This window comes from Oncorhynchus masou, chromosome 24, assembly GCF_036934945.1.
Source record: "Oncorhynchus masou masou isolate Uvic2021 chromosome 24, UVic_Omas_1.1, whole genome shotgun sequence".
Taxonomy (NCBI): Eukaryota; Metazoa; Chordata; class Actinopteri; order Salmoniformes; family Salmonidae; genus Oncorhynchus; species Oncorhynchus masou.
In genome coordinates, this window is record NC_088235.1 from 6795127 (window position 1) to 6822695 (window position 27569).

At 50.4% G+C, this 27569-nt stretch overlaps 1 pseudogene; it reads left to right on the top strand.

The window, feature by feature from the left end:
* Window positions 1–143: 143 nt before the first annotated feature.
* On the top strand, window positions 144–27560 carry LOC135511810 (L-seryl-tRNA(Sec) kinase-like; annotated as a pseudogene).
* Window positions 27561–27569: the final 9 nt, after the last annotated feature.

Sequence of the window (27569 nt, forward strand, 5' to 3'; positions counted from 1 at the left end):
TGGCTTTGAGACGGCGTGCACATGCGCAGATCGACACGAGAGGACCCTTAGACCCGATGACGTGTTTGTACGCGTGAGTTTACCTCGTATGAACGGGGACTTCTGTTGGAGAATCAGTTTGAGCCGGTCTTTGATTACTGTCCTGTCTTTTGTATTACTCTGAACATGCCATTGGTTTGGTAGAACCTCCAGCACCGTAGGTGGCAGCACTGGGCCATAAACTAGTATACTTACCAAAACAAAACCACCATCGAAGTACTGGATTATCACGTGGACTTGTTATGGGTCAGGAAGAGGACATTACTCAATAAATAATAGTTTAATAACGTTGCAAAGGTGACAAATCGTTCAGTCGATGGATCTAAAGGAAGATAGTGTTAATTTGCGATGTGCACCCGGATATGCTTGTGTGTTCTCTGCGGTTTACCTGCAGCAGGAAAGTCGACGCTTGCACAGGCGGTCAACTCTCACTCTGTCCAACGAGGATGGCGGTCCGCTGTCATTTCTTACGACGACCTGATTCCCGGTGACGCTTTCAATGTGAAGGAAGTCGAGGAGGATATTCCGCGATCGCAGACGGTACATTACAAGTCCTGTTTATATCAATGTAGACTACTGAAAACTGTCAATGCTCAACTACCCACCTGGGATTTTTTTGTGCCGAAATTCAATCAAATCTGCATTATTGAATTACACTGCCTGTAAAGCAACTGCAATTAGACAACATTTTACCAGAGGAATCAAAAGGGAGTTAATTTCCATATAAATGCGTCATAGGTTTGATTGATACTGGAATGAAACGGCAAGGAGCAGGTCTCGAGCCCTCGAGCTTCTAGCAGGAGTTCCAGCGTTTATAAACCCAGGGTCGTTACAATACGATATACTATTTGAAATAGGCAACAGGGTTTGTCGTGAATTTATTCCTCATGTCACTGTGCCACAACCCCCATGTCTTTCAGCAGACTTCTTTCAGCAGACTCATGTCACTGAAATGAAGACTCAATGGAAACAGGGTTTGTCGTGAATGTATTCCTCATGTCACTGTGCCACAACCCCCATGTCTTTCAGCAGACTGAATGGAAATGAAAGAACAGGGTTTGTCGTGAATGTATTCCTCATGTCACTGTGCCACAACCCCCATGTCTTTCAGCAGACTAAATGGAAATGAAAGAACAGGGTCTTTTTGTGAAAGAACGTGAATGTATTCCTCATGTCACTGTGCCACAACCCCCATGTCTTTCAGCAGACTAAATGGAAATGAAAGAACAGGGTTTGTCGTGAATGTATTCCTCATGTCACTGTGCCACAACCCCCATGTCTTTCAGCAGACTCAATGGAAATGAAAGAACAGGGTTTGTCGTGAATGTCTTCCTCATGTCACTGTGCCACAACCCCCATGTCTTTCAGCAGACTAAATGGAAATGAAAGAACAGGGTTTGTCGTGAATGTATTCCTCATGTCACTGTGCCACAACCCCCATGTCTTTCAGCAGACTCAATGGAAATGTCACAGACAAACGGTGCTGCGGTGTGTTGAACAGCTCCTACAGAGTCCCACAGAGCAGCTACCACCAATCATCTACCAGATCAACAGTGATGCCCGGAGTCGTCTCCTTCACGCCGCTCAGGTCTGCGGGACGCCGACGGGCTCTCCTCAGGTCTGCGGGACACCTTCAGATCGACCACCGCCGCCACTCGTCATTCTGCTGGACGACAACTTCTACTATCCAAGCATGAGATACGAGGTGTACCAACTGGCCAGAAAGCGTATGTTGAATCTGAAAACCCCTGTTGTAGAGAGTTACTGCACCATCTGAAACCCCGTTGTAGAGTTACTGCACCGTCTGGAACCCCGTTGTAGAGTTACTGCACCGTCTGAAACCCCGTTGTAGAGAGTTACTGCACCGTCTGAAACCCCGTTGTAGAGAGTTACTGCACCGTCTGAAACCCCGTCGTAGAGAGTTACTGCACCGTCTGAAACCCCGTTGTAGAGAGTTACTGCACCGTCTGAAACCCCGTTGTAGAGAGTTACTGCACCGTCTGAAACCCCGTTGTAGAGAGTTACTGCACCGTCTGAAACCCCGTTGTAGAGTTACTGCACCGTCTGAAACCCCGTTGTAGAGTTACTGCACCGTCTGAAACCCCGTTGTAGAGAGTTACTGCACCGTCTGAAACCCCGTTGTAGAGAGTTACTGCACCGTCTGGAACCCCGTTGTAGAGAGTTACTGCACCGTCTGAAACCCCGTTGTAGAGAGTTACTGCACCGTCTGAAACCCCGTTGTAGAGTTACTGCACCGTCTGGAACCCCGTTGTAGAGAGTTACTGCACCGTCTGGAACCCCGTTGTAGAGAGTTACTGCACCGTCTGGAACCCCGTTGTAGAGAGTTACTGCACCGTCTGAAACCCCGTTGTAGAGAGTTACTGCACCGTCTGAAACCCCGTTGTAGAGAGTTACCCCGTCTGGAACCCCGTTGTAGAGAGTTACTGCACCGTCTGAAACCCCGTTGTAGAGAGTTACTGCACCGTCTGAAACCCCGTTGTAGAGAGTTACTGCACCGTCTGAAACCCCGTTGTAGAGTTACTGCACCGTCTGAAACCCCGTTGTAGAGAGTTACTGCACCGTCTGAAACCCCGTTGTAGAGAGTTACTGCACCGTCTGAAACCCCTGAGAACCCCGTCTGAAACCCCGAGAGTTACTGCACCGTCTGAAACCCCGTTGTAGAGAGTTACTGCACCGTCTGAAACCCCGTTGTAGAGAGTTACTGCACCGTCTGAAACCCCGTTGTAGAGAGTTACTGCACCGTCTGAAACCCCGTTGTAGAGAGTTACTGCACCGTCTGAAACCCCGTCGTAGAGAGTTACTGCACCGTCTGAAACCCCGTTGTAGAGAGTTACTGCACCGTCTGGAACCCCGTTGTAGAGAGTTACTGCACCGTCTGAAACCCCGTTGTAGAGAGTTACTGCACCGTCTGAAACCCCGTCGTAGAGAGTTACTGCACCGTCTGAAACCCCGTTGTAGAGAGTTACTGCACCGTCTGAAACCCCGTTGTAGAGAGTTACTGCACCGTCTGGAACCCCGTTGTAGAGAGTTACTGCACCGTCTGAAACCCCGTCGTAGAGAGTTACTGCACCGTCTGAAACCCCGTCGTAGAGAGTTACTGCACCGTCTGGAACCCCGTCGTAGAGAGTTACTGCACCGTCTGGAACCCCGTCGTAGAGAGTTACTGCACCGTCTGAAACCCCGTTGTTACTGCACCGTCTGGAACCCCGTCGTAGAGAGTTACTGCACCGTCTGAAACCCCGTTGTAGAGAGTTACTGCACCGTCTGAAACCCCGTCGTAGAGAGTTACTGCACCGTCTGGAACCCCGTTGTAGAGAGTTACTGCACCGTCTGAAACCCCGTTGTAGAGAGTTACTGCACCGTCTGAAACCCCGTTGTAGAGAGTTACTGCACCGTCTGAAACCCCGTTGTAGAGAGTTACTGCACCGTCTGAAACCCGTTGTAGAGAGTTACTGCACCGTCTGAAACCCTGTTGTAGAGAGTTACTGCACCGTCTGAAACCCCGTTGTAGAGAGTTACTGCACCGTCTGAAACCCCGTTGTAGAGAGTTACTGCACCGTCTGGAACCCCGAGAGTTACTGCACCGTCTGAAACCCCGTTGTAGAGAGTTACTGCACCGTCTGAAACCCCGTTGTAGAGTTACTGCACCGTCTGAAACCCCGTTGTAGAGAGTTACTGCACCGTCTGAAACCCCGTTGTAGAGAGTTACTGCACCGTCTGGAACCCCGTTGTAGAGAGTTACTGCACCGTCTGAAACCCCGTTGTAGAGAGTTACTGCACCGTCTGGAACCCCGTTGTAGAGAGTTACTGCTGGAACCCCGTCTGAAACCCCGTCTGAAAGAGAGTTACTGCACCGTCTGAAACCCCGTTGTAGAGAGTTACTGCACCGTCTGGAACCCCGTTGTAGAGAGTTACTGCACCGTCTGAAACCCCGTTGTAGAGAGTTACTGCACCGTCTGAAACCCCATTGTTACTGCACCGTCTGAAACCCCGTTGTAGAGAGTTACTGCACCGTCTGAAACCCCGTTGTTACTGCACCGTCTGAAACCCCGTTTAGAGAGTTACTGCACCGTCTGAAACCCCGTTGTAGAGAGTTACTGCACCGTCTGAAACCCCGTTGTAGAGAGTTACTGCACCGTCTGAAACCCCTGTAGAGTTAACCGTCTGAAACCCCGTTGTAGAGAGTTACTGCACCGTCTGAAACCCCGTTGTAGAGAGTTACTGCACCGAAACCCCTGGAACCCCGTCTGTAGAGAGTTACTGCACCGTCTGAAACCCCGTTGTAGAGAGTTACTGCACCGTCTGGAACCCCGTTGTAGAGAGTTACTGCACCGTCTGAAACCCCGTTGTAGAGAGTTACTGCACCGTCTGGAACCCCGTTGTAGAGAGTTACTGCACCGTCTGAAACCCCGTTGTAGAGAGTTACTGCACCGTCTGAAACCCCGTTGTAGAGAGTTACTGCACCGTCTGAAACCCCGTTGTAGAGAGTTACTGCACCGTCTGAAACCCCGTTGTAGAGAGTTACTGCACCGTCTGAAACCCCGTCGTAGAGAGTTACTGCACCGTCTGAAACCCCGTCGTAGAGAGTTACTGCACCGTCTGAAACCCCGTCGTAGAGAGTTACTGCACCGTCTGAAACCCCGTTGTAGAGAGTTACTGCACCGTCTGAAACCCCGTTGTAGAGAGTTACTGCACCGTCTGGAACCCCGTTGTAGAGAGTTACTGCACCGTCTGAAACCCCGTCGTAGAGAGTTACTGCACCGTCTGGAACCCCGTTGTAGAGAGTTACTGCACCGTCTGAAACCCCGTTGTAGAGAGTTACTGCACCGTCTGAAACCCCGTTGTAGAGAGTTACTGCACCGTCTGAAACCCCGTTGTAGAGAGTTACTGCACCGTCTGAAACCCCGTTGTAGAGAGTTACTGCACCGTCTGAAACCCCGTTGTAGAGAGTTACTGCACCGTCTGAAACCCCGTTGTAGAGAGTTACTGCACCGTCTGAAACCCCGTTGTAGAGTTACTGCACCGTCTGAAACCCCGTTGAAACCCCGAGAGTTACTGCACCGTCTGAAACCCCGTTGTAGAGAGTTACTGCACCGTCTGAAACCCCGTTGTAGAGAGTTACTGCACCGTCTGAAACCCCTGTAGAGAGTTACTGCACCGTCTGAAACCCCGTTGTAGAGAGTTACTGCACCGTCTGAAACCCCGTTGTAGAGAGTTACTGCACCGTCTGAAACCCCGTTGTAGAGTTACTGCACCGTCTGAAACCCCGTTGTAGAGAGTTACTGCACCGTCTGAAACCCCGTTGTAGAGAGTTACTGCACCGTCTGAAACCCCGTTGTAGAGAGTTACTGCACCGTCTGGAACCCCGTCTGGAACCCCGTAGAGAGTTACTGCACCGTCTGGAACCCCGTTGTAGAGAGTTACTGCACCGTCTGGAACCCCGTTGTAGAGAGTTACTGCACCGTCTGGAACCCCGTGGTAGAGAGTTACTGCACCGTCTGGAACCCCGTTGTAGAGAGTTACTGCACCGTCTGGAACCCCGTTGTAGAGAGTTACTGCACCGTCTGGAACCCCGTTGTAGAGAGTTACTGCACCGTCTGGAACCCCGTTGTAGAGAGTTACTGCACCGTCTGGAACCCCGTTGTAGAGAGTTACTGCACCGTCTGAAACCCCGTTGTAGAGAGTTACTGCACCGTCTGAAACCCCGTTGTAGAGAGTTACTGCACCGTCTGAAACCCCGTTGTAGAGAGTTACTGCACCGTCTGGAACCCCGTTGTAGAGAGTTACTGCACCGTCTGAAACCCCGTTGTAGAGAGTTACTGCACCGTCTGAAACCCCGTTGTAGAGAGTTACTGCACCGTCTGGAACCCCGTTGTAGAGTTACTGCACCGTCTGAAACCCCGTCGTAGAGAGTTACTGCACCGTCTGGAACCCCGTTGTAGAGAGTTACTGCACCGTCTGAAACCCCGTCGTAGAGAGTTACTGCACCGTCTGGAACCCCGTCGTAGAGAGTTACTGCACCGTCTGAAACCCCGTTGTAGAGAGTTACTGCACCGTCTGAAACCCCGTTGTAGAGAGTTACTGCACCGTCTGAAACCCCGTCGTAGAGAGTTACTGCACCGTCTGAACCCCGTCGTAGAGAGTTACTGCACCGTCTGGAACCCCGTTGTAGAGAGTTACTGCACCGTCTGAAACCCCGAGAGTTACTGCACCGTCTGAAACCCCGTTGTAGAGAGTTACTGCACCGTCTGGAACCCCGTTGTAGAGAGTTACTGCACCGTCTGAAACCCCGTTGTAGAGAGTTACTGCACCGTCTGGAACCCCGTTGTAGAGAGTTACTGCACCGTCTGAAACCCCGTTGTAGAGAGTTACTGCACCGTCTGAAACCCCGTTGTAGAGTTACTGCACCGTCTGAAACCCCGTTGTAGAGTTACTGCACCGTCTGAAACCCCGTTGTAGAGAGTTACTGCACCGTCTGAAACCCCGTTGTAGAGAGTTACTGCACCGTCTGAAACCCCGTTGTAGAGAGTTACTGCACCGTCTGGAACCCCGTTGTAGAGAGTTACTGCACCGTCTGGAACCCCGTTGTAGAGAGTTACTGCACCGTCTGAAACCCCGTTGTAGAGAGTTACTGCACCGTCTGAAACCCCGTTCTAGAGAGTTAACCGTCTGGAACCCCGTTGTAGAGAGTTACTGCACCGTCTGAAACCCCGTTGTAGAGAGTTACTGCACCGTCTGAAACCCCGTTGTAGAGAGTTACTGCACCGTCTGAAACCCCGTTGTAGAGAGTTACTGCACCGTCTGAAACCCCGTTGTAGAGTTACTGCACCGTCTGGAACCCCGTTGTAGAGAGTTACTGCACCGTCTGGAACCCCGTTGTAGAGAGTTACTGCACCGTCTGAAACCCCGTTGTAGAGTTACTGCACCGTCTGAAACCCCGTTGTAGAGTTACTGCACCGTCTGGAACCCTGTTGAATGTCTTGATAATATTTTTTTTAAAGCTGTTTGAAGCCCGGTGTACAAAACTGAAAGTACAATATGCAAAAATAAGTTTGGGAAGCATAGAAATTGCACACCTAGAACAGATCTACCGCTTTCTAAGACTTGCTTTCAATGAAAATGACAGATCTACAAGTCACATTTCTATGTGCATTTGGTCTGGTCCGCCCAAAAAGTTACAAATTACCAAACAAATGTACCGAACAAAACCAATGATTTCAAAGCTAAACAAACACCTCTTAGCCCAAGGACGACTTTTAAATATGTCCACAGAAAACAAGAACACATTTACTGGAACCACTGTGCAGATAAAGTTTGTTAACAGAATAAAACTGAGGGAGATTCGACCATAATTCTGTTACCAAACTTTTGCATCTGCACAGTTTTTCCAGTAATTTTTTAAAACATTTTTAATTTATTTATTTACTATGTAAATTGTTCAAACAAGTAGTCATTGTGCATAGAATTGTATGTATGATTTGTTAAACTTTGAAATCAATGTTGTTGTTTTTTGTTTCTCATAAGTTTTCGTCTTAAATCAGAGTCTCGGTGTAATTCCGTTTCCGTGGAAACGCCCCGTACCAGTTAACGTTATGTGGTCATTTTAACCAGTTCGTAAATCATAGATATCGTTTGCCTACGGTGACATTTTTCTCTTTGAAACAGACTCTGTGGGATTCTGTCAGGTGTACGTCCACTGTCCCGTGGAGTCGTGTGTCAGTAGAAACCAGCTGAGGCCCCAGCCGTTACCCAGCGACGTTATAGTCGAGATGGCCAAGCGCATGGAGCCTCCAAACCCTCAGAGAAACCCATGGGAGCAGAACAGTGTCACTCTGGACAGCGAACACCACTTCACCATGGAATACATGTGAGTGAGTCTAGGGAAGTGTCCCCTTACACAAGCAATCAAATTAAATGTATTTAGAAAGCCCTTTGTACATCAGCTGATATCTCAAAGTGCTGTACAGAAACCCAGCCTAAAACCCCAAACAGCAAGCAATGCAGGTGTAGAAGCACAGTGGCTGGGAAAAACTCACTAGAAAGGCCAAAACCTAGGAAGAAACCTAGAGAGGAACCAGGCTATGTGGGGTGGCCAGTCCTCTTCTGGCTGTGCCGGGTGGAGATTATAACAGAACATGGCCAAGATGTTCAAATGTTCATAAATGACCAGCATGGTCAAATAATAATAATCACAGGCAGAACAGTTGAAACTGGTGCAGCAGCACAGCCAGGTGGACTGGGGACAGCAAGGAGTCATCATGCCAGGTAGTCCTGGGGCATGGTCCTAAGGCTCAGGTCCTCCGAGAGAGAGAAAGAAAGAGAGAATTAGAGAGCCACACTTAAATTCACACAGGACACCGGATAGGACAGGAGAAGTACTCCAGATATAACAAACTGACCCTAGCCCCCCGACACATAAACTACTGCAGCATAAATACTGGAGGCTGAGACAGGAGGGGTCGGGAGACACTGTGGCCCCATCCGATCCAAGCAATGTGATGTTAACGTAATCAAATGTTACTATTTATCTATATTAACCTTTCACTGTCTCCTTCAGCCAAAGGTTGGTGAAGGTGATCTCTACTGCGTTGGAGAACCCACTGAGTCCAGTCCAGGACAACGCTGAGCAGAAGGTATGTTCTGTTAGTTCATGGAACCCACTGAGTCCAGTCCAGGACAACGCTGAGCAGAAGGTATGTTCTGTTAGTTCATGGAACCCACTGAGTCCAGTCCAGGACAACGCTGAGCAGAAGGTATGTTCTGTTAGTTCATGGAACCCACTGAGTCCAGTCCAGGACAACGCTGAGCAGAAGGTATGTTCTGTTAGTTCATGGAACCCACTGAGTCCAGTCCAGGACAACGCTGAGCAGAAGGTATGTTCTGTTAGTTCATGGAACCCACTGAGTCCAGTCCAGGACAACGCTGAGCAGAAGGTACGTTCTGTTAGTTCATGGAACCCACTGAGTCCAGTCCAGGACAATGCTGAGCAGAAGGTACGTTCTGTTAGTTCATGGAACCCACTAAGTCCAGTCCAACACTGAGCAGAAGGTATGTTCTGTTAGTTCATGGAACCCACTGAGTCCAGTCCAGGACAACGCTGAGCAGAAGGTACGTTCTGTTAGTTCATGGAATCCACTAAGTCCAGTCCAGGACAACGCTGAGCAGAAGGTATGTTCTGTTAGTTCATGGAACCCATTGCCACTTCCATAGGAAATCTCTGTGAAACCCTCCTATATTCTAGTAGGAGGCAGAGCAGCTTACAGTATGGTGATGAGCCTTTTGACCATGTTAACGTGACCTCTGCTGTATTCTGTAGGAGGCTGACCATCAGAGCTCTGTGGTGTATTCTGTAGGAGGCTGACCATCAGAGCTGTGGTGTATTCTATATTCTGTAGGAGGCTGACCATCAGAGCTGTGGTGTATTCTATATTCTGTAGGAGGCTGACCATCAGAGCTGTGGTGTATTCTATATTCTGTAGGAGGCTGACCATCAGAGCTGTGGTGTATTCTATATTCTGTAGGAGGCTGACCGTCAGAGCTGTGGTGTATTCTATATTCTGTAGGAGCTGACCCTCAGAGCTGTGGTGTATTCTATATTCTGTAGGAGGCTGACCATCAGAGCTGTGGTATATTCTATATTCTGTAGGAGGCTGACCGTCAGAGCTGTGGTGTATTCTATATTCTGTAGGAGGCTGACCATCAGAGCTGTGGTGTATTCTATATTCTGTAGGAGGCTGACCGTCAGAGCTGTGGTGTATTCTATATTCTGTAGGAGGCTGACCATCAGAGCTGTGGTGTATTCTGTAGGAGGCTGACCATCAGAGCTGTGGTGTATTCTATATTCTGTAGGAGGCTGACCATCAGAGCTGTGGTGTATTCTATATTCTGTAGGAGGCTGACCGTCAGAGCTGTGGTGTATTCTATATTCTGTAGGAGGCTGACCATCAGAGCTGTGGTGTATTCTGTAGGAGGCTGACCAACAGAGCTGTGGTGTATTCTATATTCTGTAGGAGGCTGACCCTCAGAGCTGTGGTGTATTCTATATTCTGTAGGAGGCTGACCATCAGAGCTCTGTGGTGTATTCTATATTCTGTAGGAGGCTGACCGTCAGAGCTGTGGTGTACTCTATATTCTAGTAGGAGGCTGACCATCAGAGCTGTGGTGTATTCTGTAGGAGGCTGACCATCAGAGCTGTGGTGTATTCTATATTCTGTAGGAGGCTGACCGTCAGAGCTGTGGTGTATTCTATATTCTGTAGGAGGCTGACCGTCAGAGCTCTGTGGTGTATTCTATATTCTTGTAGGAGGCTGACCGTCAGAGCTGTGGTGTATTCTGTAGGAGGCTGACCATCAGAGCTGTGGTGTATTCTATATTCTGTAGGAGGCTGACCGTCAGAGCTCTGTGGTGTATTCTATATTCTGTAGGAGGCTGACCGTCAGAGCTGTGGTGTATTCTATATTCTGTAGGAGGCTGACCGTCAGAGCTGTGGTGTATTCTATATTCTGTAGGAGGCTGACCGTCAGAGCTGTGGTGTATTCTATATTCTTGTAGGAGGCTGACCGTCAGAGCTGTGGTGTATTCTGTAGGAGGCTGACCATCAGAGCTGTGGTGTATTCTATATTCTGTAGGAGGCTGACCGTCAGAGCTGTGGTGTATTCTATATTCTGTAGGAGGCTGACCCTCAGAGCTGTGGTGTATTCTGTAGGAGGCTGACCATCAGAGCTGTGGTGTATTCTATATTCTGTAGGAGGCTGACCCTCAGAGCTGTGGTGTATTCTATATTCTGTAGGAGGCTGACCCTCAGAGCTCTGTGGTGTATTCTATATTCTGTAGGAGGCTGACCATCAGAGCTGTGGTGTATTCTGTAGGAGGCTGACCATCAGAGCTGTGGTGTATTCTATATTCTGTAGGAGGCTGACCCTCAGAGCTGTGGTGTATTCTATATTCTGTAGGAGGCTGACCCTCAGAGCTGTGGTGTATTCTGTAGGAGGCTGACCCTCAGAGCTGTGGTGTATTCTATATTCTGTAGGAGGCTGACCATCAGAGCTGTGGTGTATTCTATATTCTGTAGGAGGCTGACCCTCAGAGCTGTGGTGTATTCTATATTCTGTAGGAGGCTGACCGTCAGAGCTGTGGTGTATTCTATATTCTGTAGGAGGCTGACCCTCAGAGCTGTGGTGTATTCTGTAGGAGGCTGACCCTCAGAGCTGTGGTGTATTCTATATTCTGTAGGAGGCTGACCGTCAGAGCTGTGGTGTATTCTATATTCTGTAGGAGGCTGACCGTCAGAGCTGTGGTGTATTCTATATTCTGTAGGAGGCTGACCATCAGAGCTCTGTGGTGTATTCTATATTCTGTAGGAGGCTGACCGTCAGAGCTGTGGTGTACTCTATATTCTAGTAGGAGGCTGACCATCAGAGCTGTGGTGTACTCTATATTCTAGTAGGAGGCTGACCCTCAGCTGTGGTGTATTCTGTAGGAGGCTGACCCTCAGAGCTGTGGTGTATTCTATATTCTGTAGGAGGCTGACCGTCAGAGCTGTGGTGTATTCTATATTCTGTAGGAGGCTGACCATCAGAGCTGTGGTGTATTCTATATTCTGTAGGAGGCTGACCATCAGAGCTGTGGTGTATTCTATATTCTGTAGGAGGCTGACCCTCAGAGCTGTGGTGTATTCTATATTCTGTAGGAGGCTGACCCTCAGAGCTGTGGTGTATTCTATATTCTGTAGGAGGCTGACCCTCAGAGCTCTGTGGTGTATTCTATATTCTGTAGGAGGCTGACCCTCAGAGCTGTGGTGTATTCTATATTCTGTAGGAGGCAGACCCTCAGAGCTGTGGTGTATTCTATATTCTGTAGGAGGCTGACCGTCAGAGCTGTGGTGTATTCTATATTCTGTAGGAGGCTGACCGTCAGAGCTGTGGTGTATTCTATATTCTGTAGGAGGCTGACCATCAGAGCTGTGGTGTATTCTATATTCTGTAGGAGGCTGACCGTCAGAGCTGTGGTGTATTCTATATTCTGTAGGAGGCTGACCCTCAGAGCTGTGGTGTATTCTATATTCTGTAGGAGGCTGACCGTCAGAGCTGTGGTGTATTCTGTAGGAGGCTGACCATCAGAGCTGTGGTGTATTCTATATTCTGTAGGAGGCTGACCATCAGAGCTGTGGTGTATTCTGTAGGAGGCTGACCATCAGAGCTGTGGTGTATTCTATATTCTGTAGGAGGCTGACCATCAGAGCTGTGGTGTATTCTGTAGGAGGCTGACCATCAGAGCTGTGGTGTATTCTATATTCTGTAGGAGGCTGACCGTCAGAGCTGTGGTGTATTCTATATTCTGTAGGAGGCTGACCATCAGAGCTGTGGTGTATTCTATATTCTGTAGGAGGCTGACCGTCAGAGCTGTGGTGTATTCTATATTCTGTAGGAGGCTGACCATCAGAGCTGTGGTGTATTCTATATTCTGTAGGAGGCTGACCGTCAGAGCTGTGGTGTATTCTATATTCTGTAGGAGGCTGACCATCAGAGCTGTGGTGTATTCTGTAGGAGGCTGACCATCAGAGCTGTGGTGTATTCTATATTCTGTAGGAGGCTGACCATCAGAGCTGTGGTGTATTCTATATTCTGTAGGAGGCTGACCATCAGAGCTGTGGTGTACTCTATATTCTAGTAGGAGGCTGACCATCAGAGCTGTGGTGTATTCTATATTCTGTAGGAGGCTGACCCTCAGAGCTGTGGTGTATTCTATATTCTGTAGGAGGCTGACCATCAGAGCTGTGGTGTATTCTATATTCTGTAGGAGGCTGACCCTCAGAGCTGTGGTGTATTCTGTAGGAGGCTGACCATCAGAGCTGTGGTGTATTCTATATTCTGTAGGAGGCTGACCCTCAGAGCTGTGGTGTATTCTATATTCTGTAGGAGGCTGACCATCAGAGCTGTGGTGTATTCTATATTCTGTAGGAGGCTGACCATCAGAGCTGTGGTGTATTCTATATTCTGTAGGAGGCTGACCCTCAGAGCTGTGGTGTATTCTATATTCTGTAGGAGGCTGACCCTCAGAGCTGTGGTGTATTCTATATTCTGTAGGAGGCTGACCCTCAGAGCTGTGGTGTATTCTATATTCTGTAGGAAGCTGACCCTCAGAGCTGTGGTGTATTCTATATTCTGTAGGAGGCTGACCCTCAGAGCTGTGGTGTATTCTATATTCTATAGGAGGCTGACCATCAGAGCTGTGGTGTATTCTATATTCTGTAGGAGGCTGACCCTCAGAGCTGTGGTGTATTCTGTAGGAGGCTGACCATCAGAGCTGTGGTGTATTCTATATTCTGTAGCAGGCTGACCATCAGCGCTGTGGTGTATTCTATATTCTGTAGGAGGCTGACCATCAGAGCTGTGGTGTATTCTATATTCTGTAGGAGGCTGACCCTCAGAGCTGTGGTGTATTCTATATTCTGTAGGAGGCTGACCCTCAGAGCTGTGGTGTATTCTATATTCTGTAGGAGGCTGACCCTCAGAGCTGTGGTGTATTCTATATTCTGTAGGAAGCTGACCCTCAGAGCTGTGGTGTATTCTATATTCTGTAGGAGGCTGACCCTCAGAGCTGTGGTGTATTCTATATTCTATAGGAGGCTGACCATCAGAGCTGTGGTGTATTCTATATTCTGTAGGAGGCTGACCCTCAGAGCTGTGGTGTATTCTATATTCTGTAGCAGGCTGACCATCAGCGCTGTGGTGTATTCTATATTCTGTAGCAGGCTGACCATCAGAGCTGTGGTGTATTCTATATTCTGTAGGAGGCTGACCCTCAGAGCTGTGGTGTATTCTGTAGGAGGCTGACCATCAGAGCTGTGGTGTATTCTATATTCTGTAGGAGGCTGACCATCAGAGCTGTGGTGTATTCTATATTCTGTAGGAGGCTGACCCTCAGAGCTGTGGTGTATTCTATATTCTGTTAGAGGCTGACCATCAGAGCTCTGTGGTGTATTCTATATTCTGTAGGAGGCTGACCGTCAGAGCTGTGGTGTATTCTATATTCTGTAGGAGGCTGACCGTCAGAGCTGTGGTGTATTCTATATTCTGTAGGAGGCTGACCATCAGAGCTGTGGTGTATTCTATAGGAGGCTGACCCTCAGAGCTCTGTGGTGTATTCTATATTCTGTAGGAGGCTGACCGTCAGAGCTGTGGTGTATTCTATATTCTGTAGGAGGCTGACCATCAGAGCTGTGGTGTATTCTATATTCTAGTAGGAGGCTGACCATCAGAGCTGTGGTGTATTCTATATTCTGTAGGAGGCTGACCATCAGAGCTGTGGTGTATTCTATATTCTGTAGGAGGCTGACCCTCAGAGCTGTGGTGTATTCTATATTCTGTAGGAGGCTGACCCTCAGAGCTCTGTGGTGTATTCTATATTCTGTAGGAGGCTGACCGTCAGAGCTGTGGTGTATTCTATATTCTGTAGGAGGCAGACCCTCAGAGCTGTGGTGTATTCTATATTCTGTAGGAGGCTGACCGTCAGAGCTGTGGTGTATTCTATATTCTGTAGGAGGCTGACCGTCAGAGCTGTGGTGTATTCTATATTCTGTAGGAGGCTGACCATCAGAGCTGTGGTGTATTCTATATTCTGTAGGAGGCTGACCGTCAGAGCTGTGGTGTATTCTATATTCTGTAGGAGGCTGACCCTCAGAGCTGTGGTGTATTCTATATTCTGTAGGAGGCTGACCGTCAGAGCTGTGGTGTATTCTGTAGGAGGCTGACCATCAGAGCTGTGGTGTATTCTATATTCTGTAGGAGGCTGACCATCAGAGCTGTGGTGTATTCTGTAGGAGGCTGACCATCAGAGCTGTGGTGTATTCTATATTCTGTAGGAGGCTGACCATCAGAGCTGTGGTGTATTCTGTAGGAGGCTGACCATCAGAGCTGTGGTGTATTCTATATTCTGTAGGAGGCTGACCGTCAGAGCTGTGGTGTATTCTATATTCTGTAGGAGGCTGACCATCAGAGCTGTGGTGTATTCTATATTCTGTAGGAGGCTGACCGTCAGAGCTGTGGTGTATTCTATATTCTGTAGGAGGCTGACCATCAGAGCTGTGGTGTATTCTATATTCTGTAGGAGGCTGACCGTCAGAGCTGTGGTGTATTCTATATTCTGTAGGAGGCTGACCATCAGAGCTGTGGTGTATTCTGTAGGAGGCTGACCATCAGAGCTGTGGTGTATTCTATATTCTGTAGGAGGCTGACCATCAGAGCTGTGGTGTATTCTATATTCTGTAGGAGGCTGACCATCAGAGCTGTGGTGTACTCTATATTCTAGTAGGAGGCTGACCATCAGAGCTGTGGTGTATTCTATATTCTGTAGGAGGCTGACCCTCAGAGCTGTGGTGTATTCTATATTCTGTAGGAGGCTGACCATCAGAGCTGTGGTGTATTCTATATTCTGTAGGAGGCTGACCCTCAGAGCTGTGGTGTATTCTGTAGGAGGCTGACCATCAGAGCTGTGGTGTATTCTATATTCTGTAGGAGGCTGACCCTCAGAGCTGTGGTGTATTCTATATTCTGTAGGAGGCTGACCATCAGAGCTGTGGTGTATTCTATATTCTGTAGGAGGCTGACCATCAGAGCTGTGGTGTATTCTATATTCTGTAGGAGGCTGACCCTCAGAGCTGTGGTGTATTCTATATTCTGTAGGAGGCTGACCCTCAGAGCTGTGGTGTATTCTATATTCTGTAGGAGGCTGACCCTCAGAGCTGTGGTGTATTCTATATTCTGTAGGAAGCTGACCCTCAGAGCTGTGGTGTATTCTATATTCTGTAGGAGGCTGACCCTCAGAGCTGTGGTGTATTCTATATTCTGTAGGAGGCTGACCATCAGAGCTGTGGTGTATTCTATATTCTGTAGGAGGCTGACCCTCAGAGCTGTGGTGTATTCTATATTCTATAGGAGGCTGACCATCAGAGCTGTGGTGTATTCTATATTCTGTAGGAGGCTGACCCTCAGAGCTGTGGTGTATTCTGTAGGAGGCTGACCATCAGAGCTGTGGTGTATTCTATATTCTGTAGCAGGCTGACCATCAGCGCTGTGGTGTATTCTATATTCTGTAGCAGGCTGACCCTCAGAGCTGTGGTGTATTCTATATTCTGTAGCACGCTGACCCTCAGAGCTGTGGTGTATTCTATATTCTATAGGAGGCTGACCCTCAGAGCTGTGGTGTATTCTATATTCTGTAGGAGGCTGACCATCAGAGCTGTGGTGTATTCTATATTCTGTAGGAGGCTGACCCTCAGAGCTGTGGTGTATTCTATATTCTGTAGCAGGCTAACCATCAGAGCTGTGGTGTATTCTATATTCTGTAGCACGCTGACCCTCAGAGCTGTGGTGTATTCTATATTCTATAGGAGGCTGACCCTCAGAGCTGTGGTGTATTCTGTAGGAGGCTGACCATCAGAGCTGTGGTGTATTCTAGTAGGAGGCTGACCCTCAGAGCTGTGGTGTATTCTATATTCTGTAGCAGGCTAACCATCAGAGCTGTGGTGTATTCTATATTCTGTAGCAGGCTAACCATCAGAGCTGTGGTGTATTCTATATTCTGTAGCAGGCTGACCATCAGAGCTGTGGTGTATTCTATATTCTGTAGCAGGCTGACCCTCAGAGCTGTGGTGTATTCTATATTCTGTAGGAGGCTGACCATCAGAGCTGTGGTGTATTCTATATTCTGTAGGAGGCTGACCATCAGAGCTGTGGTGTATTCTATATTCTATAGGAGGCTGACCATCAGAGCTGTGGTGTATTCTATATTCTATAGGAGGCTGACCATCAGAGCTGTGGTGTATTCTATATTCTATAGGAGGCTGACCATCAGAGCTGTGGTGTATTCTATATTCTATAGGAGGCTGACCATCAGAGCTGTGGTGTATTCTATATTCTGTAGGAGGCTGACCATCAGAGCTGTGGTGTATTCTAGTAGGAGGCAGACCCTCAGAGCTGTGGTGTATTCTATATTCTGTACGAGGCTGACCCTCAGAGCTGTGGTGTATTCTATATTCTGTAGCAGGCTGACCATCAGAGCTGTGGTGTATTCTATATTCTGTAGCAGGCTGACCCTCAGAGCTGTGGTGTATTCTGTACGAGGCTGACCCTCAGAGCTGTGGTGTATTCTATATTCTGTAGCAGGCTGACCATCAGAGCTGTGGTGTATTCTATATTCTATAGGAGGCTGACCCTCAGAGCTGTGGTGTATTCTATATTCTGTAGGAGGCTGACCCTCAGAGCTGTGGTGTATTCTATATTCTGTAGGAGGCTGACCCTCAGAGCTGTGGTGTATTCTATATTCTATAGGAGGCTGACCATCAGAGCTGTGGTGTATTCTATATTCTGTAGGAGGCTGACCCTCAGAGCTGTGGTGTATTCTATATTCTATAGGAGGCTGACCATCAGAGCTGTGGTGTATTCTATATTCTGTAGCAGGCTGACCATCAGAGCTGTGGTGTATTCTATATTCTGTAGGAGGCTGACCCTCAGAGCTGTGGTGTATTCTATATTCTGTAGGAGGCTGACCATCAGAGCTGTGGTGTATTCTGTAGGAGGCTGACCCTCAGAGCTGTGGTGTATTCTATATTCTGTAGGAGGCTGACCGTCAGAGCTGTGGTGTATTCTATATTCTGTAGCAGGCTGACCATCAGAGCTGTGGTGTATTCTATATTCTATAGGAGGCTGACCCTCAGAGCTGTGGTGTATTCTATATTCTGTAGGAGGCTGACCCTCAGAGCTGTGGTGTATTCTATATTCTGTAGGAGGCTGACCCTCAGAGCTGTGGTGTATTCTATATTCTATAGGAGGCTGACCATCAGAGCTGTGGTGTATTCTATATTCTATAGGAGGCTGACCATCAGAGCTGTGGTGTATTCTATATTCTGTAGGAGGCTGACCCTCAGAGCTGTGGTGTATTCTATATTCTGTAGGAGGCTGACCCTCAGAGCTGTGGTGTATTCTGTAGGAGGCTGACCATCAGAGCTGTGGTGTATTCTATATTCTAGTAGGAGGCTGACCATCAGAGCTGTGGTGTATTCTGTAGGAGGCTGACCGTCAGAGCTGTGGTGTATTCTATATTCTGTAGGAGGCTGACCATCAGAGCTGTGGTGTATTCTATATTCTGTAGGAGGCTGACCCTCAGAGCTGTGGTGTATTCTATATTCTGTAAGAGGCTGACCATCAGAGCTGTGGTGTATTCTGTAGGAGGCTGACCATCAGAGCTGTGGTGTATTCTATATTCTGTAGGAGGCTGACCCTCAGAGCTGTGGTGTATTCTATATTCTGTAGGAGGCTGACCATCAGAGCTGTGGTGTATTCTATATTCTGTAGGAGGCTGACCATCAGAGCTGTGGTGTATTCTATATTCTGTAGGAGGCTGACCGTCAGAGCTGTGGTGTATTCTATATTCTGTAGGAGGCTGACCCTCAGAGCTGTGGTGTATTCTACATTCTGTAGGAGGCTGACCCTCAGAGCTGTGGTGTATTCTATATTCTGTAGGAGGCTGACCATCAGAGCTGTGGTGTATTCTATATTCTGTAGGAGGCTGACCATCAGAGCTGTGGTGTATTCTATATTCTGTAGGAGGCTGACCATCAGAGCTGTGGTGTATTCTATATTCTGTAGGAGGCTGACCATCAGAGCTGTGGTGTATTCTATATTCTGTAGGAGGCTGACCATCAGAGCTGTGGTGTATTCTATATTCTGTAGGAGGCTGACCATCAGAGCTGTGGTGTATTCTGTAGGAGGCTGACCATCAGAGCTGTGGTGTATTCTATATTCTGTAGGAGGCTGACCCTCAGAGCTGTGGTGTATTCTGTAGGAGGCTGACCATCAGAGCTGTGGTGTATTCTGTTGCAGGCTGACCATCAGAGCTGTGGTGTATTCTGTTGCAGGCTGACCATCAGAGCTGTGGTGTATTCTGTAGGAGGCTGACCATCAGAGCTGTGGTGTATTCTATATTCTGTAGGAGGCTGACCATCAGAGCTCTGTGGTGTATTCTGTAGGAGGCTGACCGTCAGAGCTGTGGTGTATTCTATATTCTGTAGCAGGCTGACCATCAGAGCTGTGGTGTATTCTGTAGGAGGCTGACCCTCAGAGCTGTGGTGTATTCTATATTCTGTAGGAGGCTGACCCTCAGAGCTGTGGTGTATTCTATATTCTGTAGGAGGCAGACCCTCAGAGCTGTGGTGTATTCTATATTCTGTAGGAGGCTGACCATCAGAGCTGTGGTGTATTCTATATTCTGTAGGAGGCTGACCCTCAGAGCTGTGGTGTATTCTATATTCTGTAGGAGGCTGACCGTCAGAGCTGTGGTGTATTCTATATTCTGTAGGAGGCTGACCATCAGAGGTGTGGTGTATTCTATATTCTGTAGGAGGCTGACCCTCAGAGCTGTGGTGTATTCTATATTCTGTAGGAGGCTGACCCTCAGAGCTGTGGTGTATTCTGTTGCAGGCTGACCATCAGAGCTGTGGTGTATTCTGTAGGAGGCTGACCCTCAGAGCTGTGGTGTATTCTATATTCTGTAGGAGGCTGACCATCAGAGCTGTGGTGTATTCTATATTCTGTAGGAGGCTGACCCTCAGAGCTGTGGTGTATTCTATATTCTGTAGGAGGCTGACCATCAGAGCTGTGGTGTATTCTATATTCTGTAGGAGGCTGACCCTCAGAGCTGTGGTGTATTCTATATTCTGTAGGAGGCTGACCATCAGAGCTGTGGTGTATTCTGTAGGAGGCTGACCATCAGAGCTGTGGTGTATTCTATATTCTGTAGGAGGCTGACCATCAGAGCTGTGGTGTATTCTATATTCTGTAGGAGGCTGACCCTCAGAGCTGTGGTGTATTCTGTAGGAGGCTGACCATCAGAGCTGTGGTGTATTCTATATTCTGTAGGAGGCTGACCCTCAGAGCTGTGGTGTATTCTATATTCTGTAGGAGGCTGACCATCAGAGCTGTGGTGTATTCTATATTCTGTAGGAGGCTGACCGTCAGAGCTGTGGTGTATTATATATTCTATAGGAGGCTGACCATCAGAGCTGTGGTGTATTCTATATTCTGTAGGAGGCAGACCCTCAGAGCTGTGGTGTATTCTATATTCTGTAGGAGGCTGACCGTCAGAGCTGTGGTGTATTCTATATTCTGTAGGAGGCTGACCCTCAGAGCTGTGGTGTATTCTGTAGGAGGCTGACCGTCAGAGCTGTGGTGTATTCTATATTCTGTAGGAGGCTGACCATCAGAGCTGTGGTGTATTCTGTAGGAGGCTGACCATCAGAGCTGTGGTGTATTCTATATTCTGTAGGAGGCTGACCCTCAGAGCTGTGTGGTGTATTCTATATTCTGTAGGAGGCTGACCCTCAGAGCTGTGGTGTATTCTATATTCTGTAGGAGGCTGACCCTCAGAGCTGTGGTGTATTCTATATTCTGTAGGAGGCTGACCCTCAGAGCTGTGGTGTATTCTGTAGGAGGCTGACCCTCAGAGCTGTGGTGTATTCTATATTCTGTAGGAGGCTGACCGTCAGAGCTGTGGTGTATTCTATATTCTGTAGGAGGCTGACCCTCAGAGCTGTGGTGTATTCTATATTCTGTAGCAGGCTGACCATCAGAGCTGTGGTGTATTCTATATTCTGTAGGAGGCTGACCCTCAGAGCTGTGGTGTATTCTGTAGGAGGCTGACCCTCAGAGCTGTGGTGTATTCTATATTCTGTAGGAGGCTGACCCTCAGAGCTGTGGTGTATTTTGTATTCTGTAGGAGGCTGACCCTCAGAGCTGTGGTGTATTCTATATTCTGTAGGAGGCTGACCCTCAGAGCTGTGGTGTATTCTATATTCTGTAGGAGGCTGACCCTCAGAGCTGTGGTGTATTCTGTAGGAGGCTGACCATCAGAGCTGTGGTGTATTCTATATTCTGTAGGAGGCTGACCATCAGAGCTGTGGTATATTCTATATTCTGTAGGAGGCTGACCCTCAGAGCTGTGGTGTATTCTATATTCTGTAGGAGGCTGACCATCAGAGCTGTGGTGTATTCTATATTCTGTAGGAGGCTGACCATCAGAGCTGTGGTGTATTCTATATTCTGTAGGAGGCTGAACCTCAGAGCTGTGGTGTATTCTATATTCTGTAGGAGGCTGACCCTCAGAGCTGTGGTGTATTCTATATTCTGTAGGAGGCTGACCATCAGAGCTGTGGTGTATTCTATATTCTGTAGGAGGCTGACCCTCAGAGCTGTGGTGCATTCTATATTCTGTAGGAGGCTGACCATCAGAGCTGTGGTGTATTCTATATTCTGTTAGAGGCTGACCCTCAGAGCTGTGGTGCATTCTATATTCTGTAGGAGGCTGACCATCAGAGCTGTGGTGTATTCTGTAGGAGGCTGACCATCAGAGCTGTGGTGTATTCTATATTCTGTAGGAGGCTGACCCTCAGAGCTGTGGTGTATTCTATATTCTGTAGGAGGCTGACCATCAGAGCTGTGGTGTATTCTATATTCTGTAGGAGGCTGACCGTCAGAGCTGTGGTGTATTCTATATTCTGTAGGAGGCTGACCGTCAGAGCTGTGGTGTATTCTATATTCTGTAGGAGGCTGACCGTCAGAGCTGTGTGTCCAGTGTGGTCCACCAGGCTGACCGGGCCTGCAGACGCCTGGTCTCACAGGCCATGCAGAAGGCCAGAGGTCAGTGTTCATCCTTACTGTGATCCTTAAAGTTCACACACACACACACACACACACACACACACACACACACACACACACACACACACACACACACACACACTGATAGAGTTTGCCGGCTGAGAGTACTGAGCGACTCTGAACGGAATGCCAGGCGTAATTTGCAAGCGGAAAATGTTGTCAGCCATACGTCCCCCGGCAGTCGGTCCCTAAAACCCTCCGTGCCGAACGAACGTCACACAAAGTGCAGATGAACAGCACGTGGACATTTTGGGGTGTTTCCCCTCCCCTTTAAAAGGTAGACTCAGTGAGATGACGTTGCCCGCACGAAATAAACACAATGTCCGGTCCATTTCCACAACAACTAAAAGAGGTGATGAAGCACGAGACGACTAAACTTCTCTGTTTTTTTTTGGGGGGGAACCCGTACCAACCACGTGGTAGCAGCGTGAAGCTCCCCTCGTGACGCGTGGTAGCGGCGTGAAGCTCCCCTCGTGACGCGTGGTAGCAGCGTGATGCTCCCCTCGTAGCGCGTGGTAGCAGCATGAAGCTCCCTCGTGACGCGTGGTAGCGCCGTGAAGCTCCCCTCGTAACGCGTGGTAGCAGCGTGAAGCTCCTCGTAACGCGTGGTAGCGGCGTGAAGCTCCCTCGTAACGCGTGGTAGCGGCGTGAAGCTCCCCTCGTGACGCGTGGTAGCAGCGTGAAGCTCCCCTCGTAACGCGTGGTAGCGGCGTGAAGCTCCCCTCGTAACGCGTGGTAGCGGCGTGAAGCTCCCCTCGTAACGCGTGGTAGCGGCGTGAAGCTCCCCTCGTAACGCGTGGTAGCAGCGTGAAGCTCCCCTCGTAACGCGTGGTAGCGGCGTGAAGCTCCCCTCGTGACGCGTGGTAGCGGCGTGAAGCTCCCCTCAGATACTCTTTTACTGTGTGAGAACATGGCAGTAATGTCTTGCCTCGCGCTCAACTCAAAATCTTGTTTCAACGTCGTCTGGAGTCTAACTTTAAAAAAAAGAGAGTTAATAGTGGCAAGGCATGTAGTAGCCAGTGGTTAGAGTGTAGAGGCGGCAGGTAGCCTAGTGGTTAGAGGCGGCAGGGTAGCCTAGTGGTGGCAGGGTAGCCTAGTGGTGGCAGGGTAGCCTAGTGGTTAGAGGCGGCAGGGTAGCCTAGTGGTTAGAGGCGGCAGGTAGCCTAGTGGTTAGAGGCGGCAGGGTAGACTAGTGGTGGCAGGGTAGCCTAGTGGTTAGAGGCGGCAGGGTAGCCTAGTGGTGGCAGGGTAGCCTCGTGGTTAGAGGCGGCAGGGTAGCCTCGTGGTTGAAGACGGCAGGGTAGCCTCGTGGTTAGAGGCGGCAGGGTAGCCTCGTGGTTAGAGGCGGCAGGGTAGCCTCGTGGTTAGAGGCGGCAGGGTAGCCTAGTGGTTAGAGGCGGCAGGGTAGCCTAGTGGTTAGAGGTGGCAGGGTAGCCTAGTGGTGGTAGCGGCGTGAAGCTAGGGTAGCCTCGTGGTTAGAGGCGGCAGGGTAGCCTCATGGTTAGAGGCGGCAGGGTAGCCTCGTGGTTAGAGAAGGCAGGGTAGCCTAGTGGTTAGAGGTGGCAGGGTAGCCTAGTGGTTAGAGGCGGCAGGGTAGCCTAGTGGTTAGAGGCGGCAGGGTAGCCTCGTGGTTAGAGCGGCAGGGTAGCCTAGTGGTTAGAGGCGGCAGGGTAGCCTAGTGGTGGTAGCGGCGTGAAGCTAGGGTAGCCTAGTGGTTAGAGGAGGCAGGGTAGCCTAGTGGTTAGAGGCGGCAGGGTAGCCTCGTGGTTAGAGGCGGCAGGGTAGCCTAGTGGTGGCAGGGTAGCCTAGTGGTGGCAGGGTAGCCTAGTGGTTAGAGGCGGCAGGGTAGCCTAGTGGTTAGAGGCGGCAGGTAGCCTAGTGGTTAGAGGCGGCAGGGTAGACTAGTGGTGGCAGGGTAGCCTAGTGGTTAGAGGCGGCAGGGTAGCCTAGTGGTGGCAGGGTAGCCTAGTGGTTAGAGGAGGCAGGGTAGCCTCGTGGTTAGAGGCGGCAGGGTAGCCTCGTGGTTAGAGGCGGCAGGGTAGCCTCGTGGTTAGAGGTGGCAGGGTAGCCTAGTGGTTAGAGGCGGCAGGGTAGCCTAGTGGTTAGAGGCGGCAGGGTAGCCTAGTGGTTAGAGGCGGCAGGGTAGCCTAGTGGTGGTAGCGGCGTGAAGCTAGGGTAGCCTAGTGGTTAGAGGAGGCAGGGTAGCCTCGTGGTTAGAGGCGGCAGGGTAGCCTCGTGGTTAGAGGCGGCAGGGTAGCCTAGTGGTTAGAGGCGGCAGGGTAGCCTAGTGGTTAGAGGCGGCAGGGTAGCCTCGTGGTTAGAGGCGGCAGGGTAGCCTAGTGGTTAGAGGCGGCAGGGTAGCCTAGTGGTGGTAGCGGCGTGAAGCTAGGGTAGCCTAGTGGTTAGAGGAGGCAGGGTAGCCTAGTGGTTAGAGGCGGCAGGGTAGCCTAGTGGTGGTAGCGGCGTGAAGCTAGGGTAGCCTCGTGGTTAGAGGCGGCAGGGTAGCCTCGTGGTTAGAGGCGGCAGGGTATCCTCGTGGTTAGAGGCGGCAGGGTAGCCTCGTGGTTAGAGGCGGCAGGGTAGCCTCGTGGTTAGAGGCGGCAGGGTAGCCTCGTGGTTAGAGCGGCAGGGTAGCCTCGTGGTTAGAGGCGGCAGGGTAGCCTCGTGGTTAGAGCGGCAGGGTAGCCTCGTGGTTAGAGAAGCGGCAGGGTAGCCTCGTGGTTAGAGGCGGCAGGGTAGCCTAGTGGTGGTAGCGGCTTGAAGCTAGGGTAGCCTAGTGGTTAGAGGAGGCAGGGTAGCCTAGTGGTTAGAGGCGGCAGGGTAGCCTCGTGGTTAGAGGCGGCAGGGTAGCCTCGTGGTTAGAGGCGGCAGGGTAGCCTAGTGGTGGTAGCGGCGTGAAGCTAGGGTAGCCTAGTGGTTAGAGGAGGCAGGGTAGCCTAGTGGTTAGAGGCGGCAGGGTAGCCTCGTGGTTAGAGGCGGCAGGGTAGCCTCGTGGTTAGAGGCGGCAGGGTAGCCTAGTGGTTAGAGGCGGCAGGGTAGCCTCGTGGTTAGAGGCGGCAGGGTAGCCTCGTGGTTAGAGAGGCGGCAGGGTAGCCTCGTGGTTAGAAGGCGGCAGGGTAGCCTCGTGGTTAGAGGCGGCAGGGAGCCTCGTGGTTAGAGGCGGCAGGGTAGCCTCGTGGTTAGAGGCGGCAGGGTAGCCTCGTGGTTAGAGGCGGCAGGGTAGCCTAGTGGTTAGAGGCGGCAGGGTAGCCTAGTGGTGGTAGCTGCGTGAAGCTAGGGTAGCCTAGTGGTTAGAGGAGGCAGGGTAGCCTAGTGGTTAGAGACGGCAGGGTAGCCTCGTGGTTAGAGGCGGCAGGGTAGCCTCGTGGTTAGAGGCGGCAGGGTAGCCTAGTGGTTAGAGGCGGCAGGGTGGCCTAGTGGTTAGAGGCGGCAGGGTGGCCTAGTGGTTAGAGGCGGCAGGGTGGCCTAGTGGTTAGAGGCGGCAGGGTGGCCTAGTGGTTAGAGGCGGCAGGGTGGCCTAGTGGTTAGAGGCGGCAGGGTGGCCTAGTGGTTAGAGCCGCGGCAGGGTAGCCTAGTGGTTAGAGGCGGCAGGGTAGCCTAGTGGTTAGAGGCGCAGGGTAGCCTAGTGGTTAGAGGCGGCAGGGTAGCCTAGTGGTTAGAGGAGGCAGGGTAGCCTAGTGGTTAGAGGCGGCAGGGTAGCCTAGTGGTTAGAGGCGGCAGGGTAGCCTAGTGGTTCGAGTGGAGGGGTGGCAGGGTAGCCTAGTGGTTCGAGTGGAGGGGCGGCAGGGTAGCCTAGTGGTTAGAGTGTTGGACTAGTAACCAGAAGGTTGCAAGTTCAAACCCCCGAGCTGTCAAGGTACAAATTTGTCGTTCTGCCCCTGAACAGGCAGTTAACCCACTGTTCTTAGGCCGTCATTGAAAATAAGAATTTGTTCTTAACTGACTTGCCTGGTTAAATAAAGGTTTAAAAAAAAATAGAGCGAATGAATGATTGTGTGTTTTATATTTTAGGTTTCTAAGTAGAACGTTTCTTGACTCACGACCTCCCCTTACTTCTTTATTACGATCACCAGTAAATCACAACTCTTCATCCTCTATGTTCAGAACATCAACTCCCCCGAGAGGATGAGGTCTCTGGCAGCCGACCTCAATGAATCCAAAACCACGTTTCTCCAGGACCTGCGGAGACAAGTCCTCCAACCCTTAACCCAGGGAGACGGCGTGGAGGTAGAGCGGGTTGTGAGACGGAACCCAGGGAGAGGGCGTGGAGGTGGAGCGGGTTGTGAACGGAACCCAGGGAGAGGGCGTGGAGGTAGAGCGGGTTGTGAACGGAACCCAGGGAGAGGGCGTGGAGGTGGAGCGGGTTGTGAACGGAGCCCAGGGAGAGGGCGTGGAGGTAGAGCGGGTTGTGAACGGAACCCAGGGAGAGGGCGTGGAGGTGGAGCGGGTTGTGAACGGAGCCCAGGGAGAGGGCGTGGAGGTAGAGCGGGTTGTGAACGGAACCCAGGGAGAGGGCGTGGAGGTAGAGCGGGTTGTGAACAGAACCCAGAGGGCGTGGAGGTGGAGCGGGTTGTGAACGGGCCCAGGAGAGGGCGTGGAGGTGGAGCGGGTTGTGAACGGAGCCCAGGGAGAGGGCGTGGAGGTGGAAGCGGGTTGTGAACGGAACCCAGGGAGAGGGCGTGGAGGTGGAGCGGGTTGTGAACGGAGCCCAGGGAGAGGGCGTGGAGGTGGAGCGGGTTGTGAACAGAACCCAGGGAGAGGGCGTGGAGGTGGAGCGGGTTGTGAACGGAGCCCAGGGAGACGGCGTGGAGGTAGAGCGGGTTGTGAACGGAACCCAGGGAGAGGGCGTGGAGGTAGAGCGGGTTGTGAACGGAACCCAGGGAGAGGGCGTGGAGGTAGAGCGGGTTGTGAACGGAACCCAGGGAGAGGGCGTGGAGGTAGAGCGGGTTGTGAACGGAACCCAGGGAGAGGGCGTGGAGGTAGAGCGGGTTGTGAACGGAACCCAGGGAGAGGGCGTGGAGGTGGAGCGGGTTGTGAACGGAGCCGTGGACGTCTTCAACAAAGAGAAACAGGAAATCATTGCAAGATACCTTCCTCCTTGTGACAGAATAAAATGACACATAACGAGGGATAGATGATAGCCATTATGTAACTTTCATTGGTTCTGTGTAAATAGTCACACATATTGACATTAGTAATTACATTTCTATATTTTTCTGACAAAATGTCCAACCTGTTAGGTGCATATACAGGGTGGAACCGGCGAGGTGGGAGTTAACAGGGTGGAAATGTGGAGGCTAACTTAGCTGTAGCACTGGGTGGAACCTAGCAGGGTGGAAATGTGGAGGCTAACTTAGCCGTAGCACTCGGTGGAACCTAGCGAGGTGGAAATGTGGAGGCTAACTTAGCCGTAGCACTGGGTGGAACCTAGCAGGGTGGAAATGTGGAGGCTAACTTAGCCGTAGCACTGGGTGGAACCATGCAAGGTGGAAATGTGGAGGCTAACTTAGCCGTAGCACTGGGTGGAACCTAGCAAGGTGGAAATGTGGAGGCTAACTTAGCCGTAGCACTGGGTGGAACCTAGCAAGGTGGAAATGTGGAGGCTAACTTAGCCGTAGCACTGGGTGGAACCTAGCAAGGTGGAAATGTGGAGGCTAACTTAGCCGTAGCACTGGGTGGAACCTAGCAAGGTGGAAATGTGGAGGCTAACTTAGCCGTAGCACTGGGTGGAACCTAGCAAGGTGGAAATGTGGAGGCTAACTTAGCCGTAGCACTGGGTGGAAACTAGCAAGGTGG